The sequence below is a fragment of the Tasmannia lanceolata genome, unplaced genomic scaffold (assembly GCF_043159265.1).
Source record: "Tasmannia lanceolata isolate RefF3 unplaced genomic scaffold, GAP_Taslan_0.1 ptg000023l, whole genome shotgun sequence".
In the NCBI taxonomy this organism is placed as follows: Eukaryota; Viridiplantae; Streptophyta; class Magnoliopsida; order Canellales; family Winteraceae; genus Tasmannia; species Tasmannia lanceolata.
In genome coordinates this window covers 9,639,436-9,652,408 of record NW_027518700.1, presented here as the reverse complement: position 1 = coordinate 9,652,408, position 12,973 = coordinate 9,639,436, and positions in this window count along the sequence as shown.

Here is a 12,973-nt window from a genome sequence, read left to right as displayed (position 1 = left end):
TCTAAACGCATGGGAAGGAGATTTCCTTAGTTTCTATCTCTTTTCAGAGAAATTATATGGTGGCCGCCTCTTTTCATTGTGGAAATCCATTTCTTGCATATGTTTGCTTCAAAACTTCATATTTTTGAATGGTCTTCTTTATTTTATGTTATATATTCTTTACTTTGATGTTCTTCGGAGATTTTACTCTTTCTCTATGATTTAAAATATTTTGATATAGGTGGTAAAGTTGATGTTGATGGAAGAGAGGGCCTCAAGGAGATCAATCCTGTGTATCCCACCATTTATGTCTTCTCTCCTTTTTTTAAGCTTTTTTATTTTTTCGTTTTCCCTTCAAAGGATTTAAAATATTTGTTTAACCAATTTAACACATGTTCTTAGATTTTAAGACTTTAAATTTTTACTTCCTATAATTAAGCAAATGCCAATTGACTCGACTGCAATCTGGACCATTGATCATTTTTGTCTTTAAGCACAGGTTAAAGGGAAATGATACTGTTAGGCCCTATCAAGAGGGATTTCATTGCAAAATGAAGGTCAATATTTTTTTTTCTTTTTGCAAGAAATAACTATGTTATGCAGGTAGTCATACCTCTGTTAGGATTTCAAAACTCTTGGAGAAACTGCTTCACTATTGTCAAGAATTAAAAAATCAAGAAACCAATTTCTAACCAAAAACATCATCCTTTGGATTCAATAATTGCATCCTATTATACATACATGTAATGGACAGATGTGACTAAATGCATTATAAAAAAGGTCTACAAATCATACTTTTCCATTGTATCTATTCACCCTGATTTTAGCTTTCTCATTTCCAATTACAAAAGCCATGTCCAATATTTAGTTTTGGACTCACAATCGGTTCTCAAATTCCAAAGCAAACAAATGCTTTGGATTTTGAGAATCAATTTTCAGTCCAAATCTGATTATGGGACCCAATATTGTGCTTAATTCTGGGTCCAATAATCAGTTATGGATTTAAAATGGATTCTCAAAATCCAAAACAAACAAGGCCTAAATATATTCATGAAATCCCACTAGGCAACCCAAGAGGGGGGTGAATTGAGTGTCTTTAAAAAAATTTATCCTCTTTAAAACTTTTGTAAGATTAGTTTCAAAATCTTAAATGAATATCCTCTCTTAGACCTTTTGTCAAACACTTGTTAGATGGCTTTTGAAAACCCTAGTTGATTATTCCCTTTTTAATCTTTCTATGAAAATACTTGGTGGTTGATTAAAGATTGTAAATCCCACAACAAGGTAAAGGAATTAGATAAATGGTTTCTTTTAGGCCTTTTATCAAACACTTAGTGGAAGGCTCATGCAAACTTAATTAACAAGATTAAATGGGCTAATTAGCAAGGTACTAGATAAGCAAGTTAATTACCATTGCTAACTACTCACTCAATTCTAAGTGTATAAATGCAAGCACAAATAAGAGTGAGGGTGAGAGAGATAATACCACACAAGAGACGCGAAGATTTACAGTGGTTCGATCTTAACCCCAAGACCTACTCCACTCTTCTCAAGTTTTGTCTCCTTGAGGAATCCACTATCTTCCAAGGAACTTAAATACGGCGTTCCTTTCGCCTTGTACAATCCGAGCGTCCAAGCTCCAAGGGTCTTAAATATGGCTCCTTTTGTTGCCAAGTTTATAATGAAGAAGAAGATTGAAGCACACTTTTTAGCCTCTTGAAGGCTTGATACAATGTAAAGCTCACAAGAGTCTCTCAAAGATAATTACAAAGATAAGCCTAGGTCTAATCCCTTTAGATATTCCCAAATTGAGGCACAAGGGTGTTTTCCACTCTCTAATATGTTTACAACAAGTTTAGGAATGAGAGAGATTGGTTCACATGCTTAGGGAACCCATATATATAGAGAACACCCAAAACTAGCTGTTACAAGGGCATTTCTGTAATTCTGGGCAACTTCCCAACGGATCTATTTCAGGGCATTTTTGACATTTTCCAGATTTCAGACTCGGTTTTGTAAAATTCATATCTCACTCGTTTCCCGTCGGATTTCGACGTTCGCATACTCGATTTGAACGGAAATGATGAGCGCTTTCTGTTAAAAATATTTTCAAAAATATTTAAAAATGTTTAGGATCAGTTATGATAGGATTCATGACCTGATCTCAAAATTCAAATGCTAAGTGTGCCGATTTGAATCTTTTGCAATTCTAAGCTATCTATGGCACTAGGGCTTTGGTCCATGGGTCTTTTCCTTATATTCTAATATTGTTTGGGACCTTATTAGTGACTAGATTATGCCTCAACAAGGGATACCTAAGTGGGATTAAATTATACAATCTAACACAAGACTCATTACTCACATCTTCAACTTTAAAGCTCATCTTCAAGTCTTGGTCTCTTGCATGGATCACTCCTTCAAGTTGTTGATCTCCAAGCTTTGGCCTTCATCAATCTTTCTTTGTTTGTTCAATGCTTTGTGATGACTAATGTTGAGCTTCTCCTTGGTTGATCCTCCAAGGTATGATTGATCATTTGTATGATCTAGCTCCTTTGACACATGTTTGGTTCATCTTCAAGCATAGGCCATCAATGGTGTGTGCTAGCATGGATTAACTTGTGAATTTTCTGTCCATACCACAACACTCAAGGCAAATAATTAGTCCATAAAAGACTAATCAATTTGCATTTGTTAATCATCAAAATAAGGTGATTGAATGAACCCATGGGGAACCCTTGGGCTAACAATTCATAAAATAATTATCAGTAAAATTAAATCACTCTTGTAATTAAAAAACGGTAACTTATTACAAACAATATTATATCACCTCTAACATGCTCGAGTACAACCCCATGAAAACCAAACTCGAAAAGGTAAGAGTTTTATAAGATTACAATTAGCACCTAATTTTAAAATTGGTTTAAAGATAGAATTGCAGCTTGCAGGTAAAAGGTTTGCGTGACTATCTTTCATTTTTTTGCAATTATTGGATGATTCTATCTATAATTTTGGATAGTCATGCAGTTTCGGATCTTTTACCTTTTAATACCTGTAGTTTATTACCTACTATAGGTAATTTATTTCCTTTTCCTTTTACCTTTTTTTTCTAATAGAAATTTTTATTATTTAGATACATATCAGCTTGGCATCGACTTTTTTGAGATGGGAGAGGAGGTTTGCATCACTCTGTTAGCATCTCGAAGACAAACATCAACAACAACAACAACAAAAATCCAGAGCAAAAGGAAGATTAAAAGGTTAAAAAAATTCGGAATACCAAAACCCGCTTTCTAAATATTCTATATCTAAAAGCTCAAGCTCGAGAGTGAGACGTTTTCGCAAAGAATCTGTTTCTACGCATGAGGGTTTTCTAAATCCCTACAAAATCGATCTCCTTGATTAGAACTGGTAGCTACAAAATCTCCTTGATTTTCTCTAATTAGTATAATTATCTTTTATCCTTTATCCATAGAGATATTTATGTATTTTTAAAATTTGTTCTTTATCATATTTGTCACAATTACCTTTTATCTACATACATATTTTATTTAACTTTCTTATTTGGTCTTATCCTGTTTTGGATTTTTGGGTCTAAAGGTGTTTTATAGAAATTCAAGTTGTGATAGGATATGTTAATGTAACCTTCTTCCTTTCCTGATCTAATTATTGAAATTCTTCTAATTTTTTTTATTGTTGTTTAACCTTCTTCCTTTTTCTGATTTAGTGACTGAAATTCTTCTAATTTTAAAACATTTTTAAAGTATATTTTGTTCCTCGCCTGGTGCATCCCACGGGTCTACAACTAGTGGTTTATTATGACAGTCTCTCTCTCTCTCTCTCTCTCTCTCTCTCTCTCTCTCTCTCTCTTGAAATAGCGATTTGTATTAAATGACAAGGGAGCACCCGAGAAGGGGCAACCTAGAGAACAAAAACAAGAAAGAAGAAATAGGGAAGAAGAAGAAAAGATACAATAAAAATAACAAAACTATATTACGGAGGAAGATGATCGAACCAGAGAGTACTCTCCCTCCCAACTCACTGCTTGGCTAACACATCCGCCTTTTCGTTTGCCGACCTCCAAACGTGTTTAAAAACAATAGCCGAACCAGCAACAAAATCCTCAATTTCATCAAAAACGCCAAAAATCTCCAAGGAGGAGCTACACCACCCTTCAACCACCGAATGACATTCAATGAGTCCCCTTCAACGACAATATGGTCCAAGACTTCGCTACTCAACTTCTTGATCCCAAAATAGGCCGTTTTGACTTCCGCCTCAGAAGAATCACACACACCAATAGGACCAGAAAAAGCCCAAAGTATCTCACCAAACTCATCACGACAAAGTCCCCCAACCCCCGCTGGACCCAGGTTTCCAAAACAAGCACCATCAAAGTTGATTTTCAACATTCCTAGCATCGGAGGCTCCCATCTTTGGACTATGTTAATTTTTCTCTCACTACTAGAGCACACTTCCCTCCAATGTTCCCAAAGATCAAAGGTCGAGACAAAAAGAAAGGATGGAAGACATCTAACCCACGATATGACCAATGCTATAATCCGCATGTACAAATAATAAGGTGATTTGGCCAAACCCTCAAACACCCTAGAGTTTCTCTCCTCTCTCTCTCTCTCTCTCTCACAAGATTCTCATTACTTGCTCTTTTTTCTTGCAGTATTTCATGTTATAGACCAAGATGGCAATGTGCTATATATCATTTATCTTACTGAGCCCAAATTACTTTTCTTGATCATTTATCTTACTAAGCCCAAGATGGCAATGATCATTATCTTGATAGATTGGTATATTACTGAGGCCCAAATTGCTTTTCTTACTGTTTGCTTACCGTGCTTTATTACAAGCGGAATTTGGGATTGCACATCATAAATCTCTTTTTTTTCTTTTTGAAAAGTAGCATATCATAACTCTGTAATCTTTGAAATACTAGGTTGCAGTGTTTTACTTCGACTATCAGTTTACCTTGTTGAAGTGGATTGGGTTCATCACAATAATGGGTTGGTATGAGTTTGTTCAAATGGTACAGGTAAATCATCCAACCTTTCCTGCTCATAATTCTCTTGCGTGCAATTTCTTGTAGTTATAGATTATTATTTGTTTACAGGTAAGTCATCCAAACTTTTATGCGCATAATTTCTGGAATTCAATTTCTTGTAGTTATAGATCATTATTTGTTTGTCTTGGACATGAAGTTTTATGGGGTTTAGTGATATGATGAGATTTGATCTCCCTGTTCTTCCATAAATTGATAACAACAATTTATGCTGGAGTGTATAAATAGAAGAAAGTGTTCCTAAGCTATAGCTTCGATAAGTTTATCTAAGCTATAGCTCAAAAACACATGTGGCCCCACATTTTTTTTGGGGATCCAAAGCATTCATTTGGAAGGCCCTTCCATGGATAGGGTGTGTACCAAAAATCAGCCCTATAGGATCATCCTAACCCAATCAAAGGTGGAGTGGAAAATAAATAAACAATGTGTGTTCATGTTTCTGCCCATTTTTTCCCTCAGCATATGGCAGGGTTATGATGATCCTATAGGGCTGATTTTTTGTACACACCCTATCCATGGAAGGGCCTTCCAAATGAATGCTTTGGATCCCTCAAAAAATGTGGGGCCACATGTGTTTTTGAGCTATAGCTTAGATAAGCTTATCTAAGCTATAGCTTAGGAACACTTTCCTCATATAAATATCTTATTTTAGCATAATGATGAAATTGAACATGTCTGTTCTCTTTTTTTGGTAGGTAAGCTGGGGTTTGGCGAGACCCCTACCATATATGATAGAGTAAAGAAAGACTACCAGATTGGGTAGACCACCCCATTACAATCATCTGAAACAATGCTTAGTCAACTTGGAGGAATAGGGAGAGAGAAATGACAGAGTTCTCAATAAAATATGTACTCTTGGAAAGAAAATCCGCAAATATACTTCGATCGTTCCAAGGGTAACAGAACTTGCCATTGATGACCAGGGAAACATAACTTGCTATTGATGATCTTTATTGCCAGCAAGGATTCAGATTTTGCCCACATCTTTTGAATATTAAGATTAGATGTGGATAGGAGGCCCATGTGAATATCTTTTAGTTTTAGCTCATAAAGACTAATGTTCGACGTGGTAACTCCTTGAGAAGATGCAGAAATGAATTTGCCTTTTCCATTCCTCAAAATACTTCTAATGAGCCCATTTCCATCTTCCAAAGAAGCATCTGTATTTAGCTTGACGGTATCACCTTGCCAACTACAATATGGTAAATGTAATGCACTTCAAGAAGGGAATCTGGGATTGGAATGCCAGCAAGAATACATTACAATACAACATGCATATGGGAGATTTTATTGTCAACAGTGTAAAAATTTCTTTTGTTCCATACGTGAAATATGGAAGAGGCAAAAGCACCAAAAGGGGGCATTGGGTATCAATGGACTGATTCCATTCAGCGATGCGGTTCTCTCTGTCGAGTTTGCCTTGAATGGATTGCGTAGCTTTGAAGGATTGCGGAGCCACATCCCCCTTACACAATTTTTTACTCTTTGGTAAAAAAAGATCTAAATGACTTGATCTTCAAGAAATACTACAAAGTACACTATGAGTTCCAGCCATGGTTTTAAATTTCAACCGAAATCCGAGATTTCGAACCAAATTTTCGCATTGGGGACAAATATTAAGTCGCATTGGTGACAAATGTTTGTCACTCCCAAATTTTTGCATTGGGGACAAATATTAAGTCGCCGTTATATGCATTTTTAGTATACCGCCAAACACTGCCGCCTAAATCATTTTTGGGGAAACAGTTATATTAATTAGTCAATATTCACTATAGGTCATTTTGTGTGATCATTACATATATTCGCCGCCATAGCCTATATTTCTTGTAGTAATTTATTCCATAAACAAATCGGGTTAAATCATGCAAACTTTTCCAACCGCCTTTTCCATTCATTATTATTTTTTCCAAACAAATGGTTTTAACTAAAAAACGTTACTTTAAATGCAATGAAAAATTATCGTAGGTCAAGACGAAGGATACAAGACATGAAGAAAAGATCTCACAATTTGTTTTGCTAAAATATTAATGAAAATGTCATATATTACATTTGATTACAATCTCTTTACCAATATCTTGTAACTCTAAACACCCTCTCTGAACAACATAAAAAAAATGAAATGCTACACGATAACATAAAAAAATCTTGCGTCATATCTCCTTGAATTCTTCATCTAAATACCCCAATTTCGCTGGAAATCCTCTCCAAATATCACATTTTACTAATTATTATCTGTAACTCTAAATAATGGCCCTTAAACAAAGACTGACAGATGAAAATTATATCGAACAAATCTATATTTGACTCTTAGGGCCCGTTTGGATACCTCCCATTTGCTTTTGGATTTGGAATTGAGTTTTGACTACAAATTGAATAGATCTGGCAGCTCATGTAGAGGGAGACACAGAGGGAAGGGGGTACTTCCTAGTGGAGGGGAGAGGTTGAGGAGCAAAGAGGGTGAAGGAAACTGCCACATCTGTGGATTTCCAATTTCTTATTTCCACAGCATATTTAGAAATCGGATTTTTTTCACTGTCAGCTGCTGAATTAGAAATTCAAGAATTTGATCCGATCCAAATTACAATGCAAAAAGGGCTGCAAATGTGAGAAATCCAAATCCAAATCTTCTTGGCATCCAAACGGGCCCTTACAATTCAACTTAAATCAAACGTTTAGAATTTAGAATTATAATTCTAGGCTCGTTGTAATCAAGTTGAGTAAGAGTCATCTTTCCTATTTCACCCATTCCATGAACAAATCATTTCATAATGCCGTCTTTATTTTTGTTCCAACCAAGATGCTCCTCTGTTTCAAGCTCCCTCACTCCTCCATCAATTGTGAAATAGAAATTATTTCTCTCGTCAGTAATCCCATCTAGTCCACAAATCATTTTGTCCACTCAAAACAATAACTTTATGGCAAAATGAAACTCGGGTCCGAAAAAATTCAAAGGGAGAACAATTGCCTTACCCTCTTCTTACCAATTCATATGAAATCTTATCAATCTCATCAAGCTCTCTTCCTCTACCCCTCTAGGCTCTAACAGATAGTCCACCTCACATGTTCTTCCTTTACTTCCTTTCTGCACATCAAGAAGGAACGAAAATTTTGTAATAAAAAAATACATAAATAGATCTAAGGAAGCCATTAAAAAAATAGATCTAGGAAAAAACATGATAAAACAGCCTATACTAAAAAATGTTTTCATAAACAAAAAGGTACTTCTAATGAATAGAAGACTCAAAGACCAGCATTTCATAGGAAATAAGATCACCTTTTGCAGTAGCTGAATGATTTTGGATCTTGAGATGATTATTGATCGAAGAACTTGTTTCCCCAATTCAATAAAGTAAGAAACGGATGCGATGGAAGAAGGCTTTGGATGAAGAAGTAGGGTTTTGAGGTCTTATAAAGAAACTTGAGGCTCAGCATGGGCGTGTGACATGATCAAATCTACGGTGAGGATTTGCGCAGCCTTGCTAAAAAGGCAACTCTACAGATAAGGAAAGGAGCAGGTAGTAAAAGTGAAGATCTCTTAGATCCTTGGATTTAGTATGGACGTGTATGCTCGGCCACCTTAATAAAAGCTTGTCTCTTCCAACCAACTTTCCTAAACTATACGCTAGGTTTTGGAAAAGATGCGCACTAAGGATATAGGAGATTTCATATGATGAGTGGGCATGCATGTACACTTGCGGGGCATCCATCCTTGATATTTGATCCAACAGCGGGCTCTTAAAAAGTTAAAAAAAGTGGGCTGCTTTTGGATCAAATTTCAAGGGTGGATGTCCTGCTAGTGTACATGGAAGCCCATTCATCATATATATTCTCAGGATATAGATAGGGATGGCAGTTAAACCCGTGAAAATGTGGATCTGCTCCGCGCCCCTTGGGACGGGGATTTCCCAATTTAAGTAGGGATGGGGACTAGAATTAAAAAAATTCCCCGAAGCAGGGATGGGAATGGCTCTCGCCTCGCCCCACTCCGTAATCTCTTCTATTAAATTTACATAAATATCCATATAATCAATATTACGAAAATACCTCCATAAAGTGTTATATTTTAGTTTAGAACTTTGGACTCTTATTTAATAATTGTTTGGTTAGATTAAAAATGTAGAAATTGTGGGGACAGTAGGCCTCACCATCCCCGAAGTGGGCATGAGGAATTTCGCTTGAGATGGGGATGGGGAGGGGAGGGGGATGGGGACGGGGAATGCAGCATCCTAGATGTAGATCCATTATGAACCTGTTGGGTCCTACCTCTTGTATCTGGTTCCGTGGAAGGCATTTCACCTTTGTTGCATGAGAGACCGGCCCACCTAGGCTCACTTTTCAACATATTTTGTCTTATTCATTTAATTCATCTAAGGTGACTGCTCTCTCATGCAACAGACGGCCCGTAAAATGCTTTTTGCAATGATTCCTAGCAAATCCCAAACTGAGATTTGCTAGCATCCATTGCAAAAGGCATTTCGCCGATGGTTTGTTTCATGCAGACCAGTCACCTCATTCAACCACGTGAATGAGGATAAAAGCTGCTGAAAATTGAGCCTTAGTGGCTGGTCTGACATGCAACAAACCATCTGTGAAATGCCTTTTGTGATGGATGCTAGTAAATCCCTAACTTTAATATAAAAATCTAATACCCTATGCCAAAAATGTTACTTGTAGATAAACAATGCATATGAAAGCTCTAAAATGTGTTTTAAAAGTTTTCTTTAAAAAAATTATATAATTTTTCTAGAGTAGTAAATGGCAGCCTTACAAAAGATGTTTTTTAAAATGTTATTTATCATTTTAAGTAGGATTATTAAAGAGAAATGTTATCAGCACAACCATATTTTCATATTTGCACAAACCAAGCTGTCTTTTCTTCTTTAATTGGCTCATGAGAGCCTTTTGGGAAATGTAATAACCTTTTGACAGCTCTTTAAATCCTAAAAGACAAGATGGGTTAATGAAAATATCTCAATATGGTTGTGCTGATATCATTTCTCGTTAGACAATGCAAAAAATATCCCTCGGGCATATGAAAAAAAATATGAAGTGTATTAACATACATTAGTACATTAGTACCCTGCCTTTCGATATAGGATTCAACATGGATCCCAGATTTTGAGGAATTATTTCGGACCTTAAGATATGTATCCAATGAACAGGGATCAGATCCAGTTGTTGAGCCCATCGCCTATCCATTAATCTTCATTGGACCATCAGGGTCCATTGACACCCTAAATAGACACCCTTGGTATGTTGACGTGGGCTTGCCTCCTCTAGGGTTCGATCGCAACTTATGGAAGCCTACCAATTGGTTGGTCCAGATCAATGGCATGTTCACCAATTGGATGGTAGTGATGATTTAAAGAAAAGGCCATGCAAAACTTTGTGTAAAATATTCCATACATACATGGAGTTGGTCCCTGCCCATCAATCACTTGGCACAAAATTTCTATCACATAAAAAAGGCTACTGATATCTGCACGATCATGTTTTGATAATCAGGCGAACACACTTTTTTTAAATTGTTCAACCAGCCCAAAAGCCCTCAGCCGCCTATTAGAAAGTATTGAACAAGGTGAGTTCGTCCCATTATCAAAACATGTTCATGCCAATAACAGTCCCATAAATCTTCCATCATTTTCTTTTCATTTAGATGGCACAAAATTTCTCTCCCATAAAAAAGGCTACTGATATCCACATGACCATGCTTTGATAATGGGGCGAACACACTTTGTTTTACATTGTTCAACCAGCCCAAAAGCCTTCAGCTGCCGATTAGAAAGTGTTAAACAAGGTGAGTTCGCCTCGTTATCAAATGGTCATGCCAATATCAGTCCCATAAATCTTCCACCATTTTTTCCCATTTAGAGATAGAGATTAGTCTAGCAACTTACATCAACCATTCTTTTTTTTGGAACCAAAGACGTTCAGCATCATTTGGTTACAAGTCCTGCAGCACTCCATATATGCGTTGTGGGGTCCAACCCCATGTGGCCCCACCCACCCACTCGTCTCTTATTTAGAAAAGAGGGAGTCGGTGGGTAGTTTTTCAACGAGTGAAAATAACAAAAGAAAAAAAACGAGAAAAGAGAGGGAGAAATAGAAAGAGAAAAAAAATGGTTTCTCTTGTGGCATCTAGGGTTTGCTTTGGAGTATAATCCTAAATGGGGTTTTGGAAGCCCTAATCTCCATTGAAGTTTGAAGTCTTTGAAGAGGAAAAGAAGGAAGAAGGAAAAGAAGCCAAAACCTAGGGTTTTAGAGTAGTTCTTGGAGAAGAAGAAGAAGATCTCTCACGCTTGGTTCTTTGAGGTGGGAAAGCGTTCTCTTGCAAGGGTTTCGTGAGGTAACCCGTATTTCCTCCAAGATTTATTCTTAATCTTCTATTTTTTGTGTATTTCTCAAGTTTTTGGGAAAACTTGAGAAGAAAGACTTTGTATTTCTCTTTTCCTTAGTGGATTTCTTTCGGAGCTTGTCCCGTGGTTTTTCCCTTCACATCGAAGGATTTTCCACGTTAAAATCATGTGTTCTTGATTTGTGTGGTGGATTGATTTTCTGTGCTTTTTGGTTTTCTTGTTTGTGGCTATTTTCTTGATTCGCAGATAGAAGGAGGAAATTATCTGCGGCGGTTTATCCGTGTTTCCCCCAACAAACTGGTATCAAAGCCTTGATTGTTGGTTATTATTTATCTGTGAATCAAAGATGGAGGCATGTACCTCATCAAGGATTATTAGTTTAAACGGAGGAAATTGGTTAATCTGGGAAGCCAAGATGGAAGACCTGTTATATTCAAGAGACCTCTATTTGCCGATTGAGGGTATAGAGAAGAAGCCAAAATCCGTAAAACCTGATGATTGGAAGAACTTGGATAGGAAAGTTGCTTGTATCCGACAATGGCTAGATGATATTGTGTTCCACCATGTGGCAACGGAAACCAGTGCAAGTTCCTTGTGAAAAAAGTTGCATGATTTGTATGAGAGAAAGACAGCTAGTAATAAGGCGTTGTTGATCAGAAAGCTTGTGAAGTTAAAGTTTAGAGAGAATGGGTTAGTTGCAGAGCACCTGAATGAGATGCAGAGCATCGTGAATCAGCTTGCCGCTATAAAGATGGTGCTAGACGATGAGCTACAAGCACTGATATTGCTAAGCTCATCTCCTGACAGTTGGGAGACTCTTGTTGTATCCCTTAGCAACTCGGCGCCAGATGGTATTGTCACCATGAGCCAAGTTAGAAGCAGTTTGTTGAATGAAGAAGTTAGAAGAAAATTTTCAGATTCCTCCCACTCCCAGGCATTAGTCACTGAAGAACGGGGGAGATCAAAGGACAAGAAAAATTACAACCGAAGCAAATCAAGAGGAAGATCTAAGTCAAGAAGTGGAATAGTTGGTTTTCATTGCAGGAAGCCTGGACATATAAAGATGGATTGTAGAATATACAAAAGTGAGCAAAAGAAAGAAAAAAATAACCAAAGAAGTAGAGAAACTCAAGAAACCACCGCAGTGGCATCGAGTGAATTTGTGATATTCTCGATATGTGGTGAAGGTTGTGTTAGCACAGTGTCTGATGGGTCGAATTGGGTAGTTGACTCAGGAGCCTCCTTCCATGCCACCTCACACAGAGATTTTTTTACCACGTACAAGTCAGGTGACTTTGGTTCGGTAAAGATGGGAAATGACGGCGTATCAAAAATTATTGGCATTGGTGATGTTGGCATTACCACCAATGTTGGATGCAAGTTGATACTCAAAGATGTGAGGCATGTTCCTGACCTCAGATTGAATCTCATCTCAACAGGAAAGCTTCATGATGAAGGGTATGTGTCACAATTTGGCAATGGACTGTGCAAGTTGAGAAAAGGCTCTCTTGTTGTGGCAAGAGGTAAGAAGTGTTGCTCTCTCTACAACACAGATGGTCAGTTATCG